Source organism: Eschrichtius robustus, chromosome 16 (genome assembly GCF_028021215.1).
Source record: "Eschrichtius robustus isolate mEscRob2 chromosome 16, mEscRob2.pri, whole genome shotgun sequence".
Classification (NCBI taxonomy): domain Eukaryota; kingdom Metazoa; phylum Chordata; class Mammalia; order Artiodactyla; family Eschrichtiidae; genus Eschrichtius; species Eschrichtius robustus.
In genome coordinates this window covers 89689348-89696465 of record NC_090839.1, presented here as the reverse complement: position 1 = coordinate 89696465, position 7118 = coordinate 89689348, and positions in this window count along the sequence as shown.

Genomic DNA, 7118 nt, shown 5'->3' with positions numbered 1-7118 from the left:
GGGAGGGAGGGAGGGAGGGAGGGAGGCCCGGGGCTGGGGTGCGGTGGGCACAGCAGTGGTTTCTCAGCGTGGTCCTCAGGTTGCTTCCCCGTGTTTTAGAAACTACTCTCGTCTCACAGGTTCCTTTCTCGAGGCCTTGTTTCCCACGTTAGGGTTCAAAATGCTCAGGACACAGCTCTCGCCATTGCGTGTGTACCCGCCCTTCCTGCCGGGGCCCCGCTTCTCTCTCGCATTTTCTTTTACTACCAGAAGCTGCTCCCTCTGGGTCCAAGGGCGGCAGGTCTGGGCCCAACGCCTGCAGGTGTCCTCGGCCATCGGTAATCACGCGGCCCCTCGGGTGACCTTGTCCGACTGTGAGGGTCTCTGCGGAGAGCGGCCGCCCACTCTGTCCAGCCCCGGAGTCACAGCCGCTCTGCAGTGCGGGGTGTGTGACACACCACCAGCATTTCCTCCAAACGGAAATAGAAAACGGGCCGTCTGCCAAGTGTGTTTAGGGAAAGTAGTTTTGCTCTTACGCTGCAAAGAAAGGACGGTCACTTGCCGCGTTGTCGTGCCCCCAGCACCGCCGGGCTGTCGGGGGCGTCTCTGCGGAAGGCCTCCCAGCCGGGCTCAGGCCGCAGCTCAGCCCTGCCTCCGCAGGGACGGTCCCCTCCTGCCATCAGACCGCGTCCTGCTGCACCACCGTCGCGCCCCCCCCCCCCCCCCCCGCCTGCCCCGGGGACACAGGGCGACTCAGCAGAGGACAGAGGTTGGAAAGGTTCGTGCCTCTAGGTGTGCCGAGACCCCCGTGTCCCCATCACATCCGAGTGGGTGTCTGAGCAGCCGCTGTGGGAGGTCCGATCTGTCGGGGAAACTGTCCCTGTTCCCGCCCTGAGCAGCACGGTGACCCTGCCGCCCGCTGACGGGAGGCCTCCTGCGGACTGACCGCGGACCAGGAGCAGGGCGCTTGTGCTGTGTTTTCACGCGGGGCTGGAATGAAGAGCTCTCCTTCGGGCGAGCGGGCCTCAGGATCCTCGGTGTCTTTTCCTTTCCCTAACGGTTTTCGCTGCTCAGTGCTTTAGAAGAGTGAAGGCAGCAGTCACTTTGTTTCTAGGCTTCTTTCTTTCTCTCCAGGGAGGAGCCCCACTCAGAGGATTTCATTCATTCCTTGTACCTGCTTATCATTGCTGGTAGCGATTGGGAAGAGGTCGAGAGAAGACAAAGCAGACACGCTTCTCTACCTGGGCTGACGTGACAAAAGCTGGCTGCACGGGGCCCGCACCCCCGGCCGGATGAGCCAGGGTGTCTTCAGTTTATGCCTCCGGGTTTTAGTCTCCCTTTCGCTTCCAAGGGAGACGTGAGAGGTCTCCAAACTACTCTCGCCTTTTTGCCCAAACCCAGTTATTTTAAGAGTCAAGATAGAATTGGAAGAATTCTAGTTCATTATTCTTTTATTTGAGAATCTTTTCCGGAATCGTTGGCTCATTTGATTCGTCCAGATATTTATTGGTGGTTTACTCTGTGTCAGAAACAGTAAAAAGTGCAGGGGAGGCCAGACCCGAGAGGGACATGGCCATTTAGACCTGCAACCCCCCCCCCCGGGGTTAACGTTCCAGTGGTCTGACACTTTAAAAAGATTCTGTGCTTCCTGTGTAAAGGTTTTCTTACCCGCAGTAATAGGACTTGTTCCTCTGAGCTGTTGCCCAGAGCCACGAGGAGCGCTGTGACCTGTCCCCAAATTCTGAACGTATTGGCTGAGCTGGAAGGAGGCCTGTGACTCTGAAATGGATTTTTTGTGCATGAAGTTAACTGGCCTAAAGGGGATTGAACTACACCTGTGGCCTCTTAGGATCTTAGCCTCTAAATTTCTGGGTTAACTGGTCCAAAAAAATTTTTTTAATAAGTAAAAAATAGGATTTAAAACTCCATCACTTTTAAGTTCGGCCCTTACCTCCTCCCCTCCCAGCTTCCTTTCAGGAAGGGCTTTCTCAATACCTGGTAGCCCAGAACTGACCTGGCTCGATTTCTAGCTCAGGACGGGGATCCGGGAGGAAAGAAGAAAGTGTGTCCCTGCTCGTGGCTTACACTCAGACCCTGACCTTGGGCAGCTTGGCGCACGTGGGGGAGGGTTAAACCCAGCCCCAGCACGGATTGTTCCTTCTTATCTGACTGAGAATTCTCCTGTAAAGATCATTTGGGGGGGGCGGGTGCTGTTAGGGGCGTGTCTTGTGTGTGAGTGGTTTTTTTGTTTTTTTAATGGTGGCTGTCTAGAGTATTTTTCACAATATGTTTAATCATCAGTGCTTTAAAAAGTGGTGGTATCCTGTAGAGTGAATTAGGTCCCAGAGCGCTGGATGGGAAGCTGAGGTCACGTCACGTGGCCGTGTTTCACCACCTGTGAGTGTGATGGGGCCTGTGGGACACCCAGGAGGGTCGGCACAAACCCCGTCACGGGGACGAGAGGACGGGGCGGGGCCCACCGCAGCTGGGCCGGCCTGCGTTTTCATTTCAAATGGGATACAGTATTTTTTTAATAAGGAGCCATACTTTTTTTTTTTTTTTTTTTTTTAAAGTTTGAGATCTGAATGTGATTTCTAATTGTACCAGACGTTAATGTTTTAAAGCTATAACAAAGTTTAAAATTTCTACTTTTTGTTTCTCATTTATTTTAACTGTTCTTTTATCTATTAAATTGTTGTATGTGGATGGGGAAGTTTTGTTTCTCCTCTTAGCATTTGTTTCTATAACCAGAAATAAAATTATATATTAAAGAAACGACACCGGGCTCTGTGTGGTCTTGGGAGCGGCAGCTCCGCCCCCTCAGCTGCGGGGAAATCGCCGCCTGCTCTCTTCGTGGTGCTGCTGGATTGACAGTCACCGGAAGGGGGCGCTTGGGCGTTTGTGCCGCAGACTGGCTCTGACCCGGGGTTTGTCACAAATCCATCATCTTCAAGGTTCCCTCTGTTTGTGCGTGGGACTCATCCCCTCGTTCAGCTGATAACGTGCCTTTTTCAGATTTCACAGTGGTCCACGGTGCTAAGGTTTGAGCACTTCTCTTCCTCCCTCTGGTGCTCCATCACCGCTCCAGCTGAAGCCTTCGTACAACAGTAACAGATTAATCACAGGTTAGGATTTTAGCTAGAGAGCAAGCAAGAGTGAGAATAATGAGTTTTAGGAGCTACATTGGCTAATTAGCTTTTTTTTTTTTTTTTTACAATTTCCTCATTTCTTTCTTTCTTTATTTTTGGCTGCGTTGGGTCTTCGTTGCTGCACGCGGGCTTTCTCTAGTTGCGGCAAGCGGGGGGATACTCTTCGTTGCGGTGTGCAGGCTTCTCATTGTGGTGGCTTCTCGTTGTGGAGCACGGGCTCTAGGCGTGTGGGTTTCAGTAGCTGTGGCTCGCGGGCTCTAGAGCGCAGGTTCAGTAGTTGTGGCTCGCAGGCTTAGTTGCTCCGTGGCGTGTGGGATCTTCCCGGACCAGGGCTCGAACCTGTGTCCCCTGCATTGGCAGGCGGATTCTTAACCACTGCGCTACCAGGGAAGTCCCTAATTAGCATTTTTTTAACTAAGTTTTTTTTTTTTTTTTTTTTTTTAATTTATTTTATTTATGGCTGTGTTGGGTCTTTGTTTCTCTACGAGGGCTTTCTCTAGTTGTGGCAAGCGGGGGCCACTCTTCATCGCGGTGCGCGGGCCTCTCACCATCGCGGCCTCTCTCGTTGCGGAGCACGGGCTCCAGACGCGCAGGCTCAGTAGTTGTGGCTCACGGGCCCAGTTGCTCCGCGGCATGTGGGATCCTCCCAGACCAGGGCTCGAACCCGTGTCCCCTGCATTGGCAGGCAGATTCTCAACCACTGCGCCACCAGGGAAGCCCCGTTTAAGTTTTCTAAGTTTGTTTTTGATTAAGACAATCATTTCTCACTAGTAAGACCTTAAAATAGCATTTTACACAAATGTACATTTTGTAAGAAATAGTCAAGTATTACCCTTGGTAATATCACTTGGGGTGTGTGTGTGAGTGTGTGAGAGCACATAGTTCTCAATGAAAGCTAAGCTGCCCTATGAACCTGGGTGAGTACCAAAGACAAGTGAGTGCATATCCCCACCAAAAGCCAGCTTGTGCATCGCAGCTGAAATTTGGAAACAAAACAAATATTCGTCAAGAGTAGAATGGAGAAGTTGTGGTAAACTCATACAGTCACACACTGATTAGTACACGGCAGTAAGAGCTGCTGTCATCCTACAACACAGATGAGCCTCACGGCATCACCGTGAAGGCAAAATGCAGTGCTGTGGGTTCCATTTGTATGAAGTGTAAAAGGAGGCAAACCTGATCTCTGGTGATGAGAGCGAGGCTAGCGGCTGCCTCTGGGGAGGGGAGTGGGTGTGGACTGTGGGGTACGGGGAGCCAGCGGGGAGGGGGAGGCGTCCTGAATCCTGAATCCTGGCCGTGGCCGCTCAGGTTTACAGCAGCGTGTGCTGGCGCCAGCTTGCGAGAGCTGCATGTCCAATTTTCAGGAATTCTGAGAGCTGTTCACCAAAGCCATTTTTTAAATTTTAGTTACATAAACTTAATAACGTGAAAAATTACATTAAGACCCAAGGTAATAAATACTCAATTCACAGCTTACTATTATTTTACTATTACCGAAGCTCTCGAGGTTGTTCGCGTGGATTGGGCCTGCGTGGTGAACAGACTGTCCAATGGGGCGCTGCTTGCCGTGTATCTGCTCCCAAGCGTCCAGTGACAGCACGTCGGCAGCTTGAAGTCCGCCACTGTGGGAGTGTTCACACCACGGAAATGATCAAACACTACAAATCAGCCTCCCCACACCCGCAGCAGAGCCAGTTAGAGGTTTACCAGCATACCACTGAGTTTTAGGAATGTAAGACATCACTGAGTTCATTTAAGATTTGTGTGCTTTATATATGTTTTACTTTAATAAACTTTTTGTGTGTGTGTGGCTGTGAAACTGGTATTTGAACTCCCTTCCAAGTCTCACATTTTGTAGGTCCAAAGGCAGTTACGTTCGGATTTGATTTGTAGGCCACGCTCAAGTAAACCGGCAAATTCCCACCAAAACCACGTGTCGTTATTAAGCTACTGTCTGTCTGGTAGCTTCAGACCCAACTTTCTGTGCCGTTTCATGATTCCAGGGCTGGGCCTCTGCAAGCCCATCTCCGCTCTGCCGGCTCCTCCCAGCCCGGCGGCCTGACGCGGGGCCTTGGCGGGGCCCGGAAGGCCGGAGGCTGCTTCCCGTTCTCCGCGGCTTTCTTCAGCTCCAGGAAACGTCCTGGCAACAGCAGCTGACCGCGGTGGGTTGTCCCAGCCCATGGGGGCCTCCTCCCAGGTCAGTTTCAGCTCTGCGGGACCCCTCGTCCCGGCCCTAGGCTCTCACCACTCCACCCTCTTCCCCTTGTTCCCCGGGCATTAGGAGCAGCTGCCGCTCCGTGTGCCCCTTCCGTTCTTCCCCACCTGGTTGCAATTCTTTATGTTGAATCTCCTAATGAGACACCTGCTTTCCATCTCCAGACGGGCCTCCGAGGGACGCCAGGTGCACGGAGTCCGCGCTGCCCTCGCTCAGGCCTCCCTGCAGCACCTGGGACTCCCGCTTCGCCGGCCACTGCTCAGCAGGCAGCGGGCAGAGCGGCTACAGGCGTTGACCTGGGGTCCAGGTGCTGGTTCCGAGCCCTCCTCCGCCTACACGTACGAGGGCCCTCAGCCAGTCCTTTAGCTTCAGCCAGCTCATCCTTCACATGGTAACAATAACGCTCCCTCAGGGTGAGACGGCCACGTTAGGTGAGATGGCCGAGGTACGGTGCTCAGCAGGCTTCCCAGGAGGACGGCCTGTAACCAGGCCAGTTCCCTTCCTCTTCACCCTGGGGCTCTTCGGGGCTCTCGGGGGTGGGGGTGGGGGGCGCCCGCCTCGCTCCATGCGCTCTCGGGGCAGATGCGTTCTCACCGCCTCACCCGCTCCCACTGGCTCCCGGCTCTTCACCCTCAGCACCAGTCACCCGCAACATCTCCACCTGGGCGCTGTAAGGGCATCTCACCGTCCGGAGGCCGGAATTCCAGCAGAAGAGTGCTGAGCCCGCCCCCGCCCCCGCCCCCGCCCCTCCATTCTGGGTCTTCCCCACTGCTCATCCCTCCCAGGCCTCCCTGACCCTCCCTATCCAAAGAACATCCAACTTTCCCTCAACCCTCTTCTCTTACTCTGCTTTATGACCCTTTCAGAGCATTTCACTACTAGGCTTACGTGTGTGAGTGTATATTTGATAATGATCGTTTTTGTTGGCTGTAAATTCCATGAGGGCAGGGACTTGGCCTCTCGCGGTCCCCATTCCCCAGAACCTAAAACACTACGCATACAGCACAGGGACTCAGGCATTGCTTGTTCCTTGAATGAATGACTCCACAAACCTCCTCATCCTCTCCTGCCCCCAGGTCGAGTGAATGGCGCCACCCCATAAGCAGAAACCTGCTGTTGCCCTTGGTTTTTCCCTGTTCTTCCTCTCACCCAAATCCATGTTACCAGGTGCTACAAATCCCCCCTGAACGGTTACTGAATCAGCCTACGTCTCCATTCACGTGGCCCTTACCTAGCTCAGGGAACCTCCCTCCCTCTCCTGCACCAGCCCCTTCTCTCCACCCACCCACCCCACGGCCCCCCAGTCCATTCTCTACTCTCCTGCCAAACAGCAGGTTTCCCCTGAGGTGCACGTAAGCCACAGGAAGCAGGCCTTCGTGCTGCCTTCAGGACCTTCGCCTAGGCCTTCCCCTCCCACCCCTTGGTCTGACACCCTCTGGGCTCATCTTAGGCACCTGTCCCTCCCGAAGTATTCCTCCTGTCTTAGGCTGTGACAGCATTTATCACGCTGGACTGTCGCTGCCCAGAGGACCGCCCTGTGTCCCCGCGCAGTCTGCAGGCTGGAAATACCGTGGCCAACACACCGCTCAGAATTACTAGAAATTGACCTTCCCTCTCTGAGCATGTTGCCTTATCTGTAAAACGAGATACCGATAGTCTGTGATTATGGTGGGGATTGAATAAGATTTTTTAAAGCAGCAGGTACAGCCTACGCTGAGTGCAAAATGAAACGGGAGCTTTAAAAAAGAACTTCTGAGAGCTGCAGCCGTTCCTTG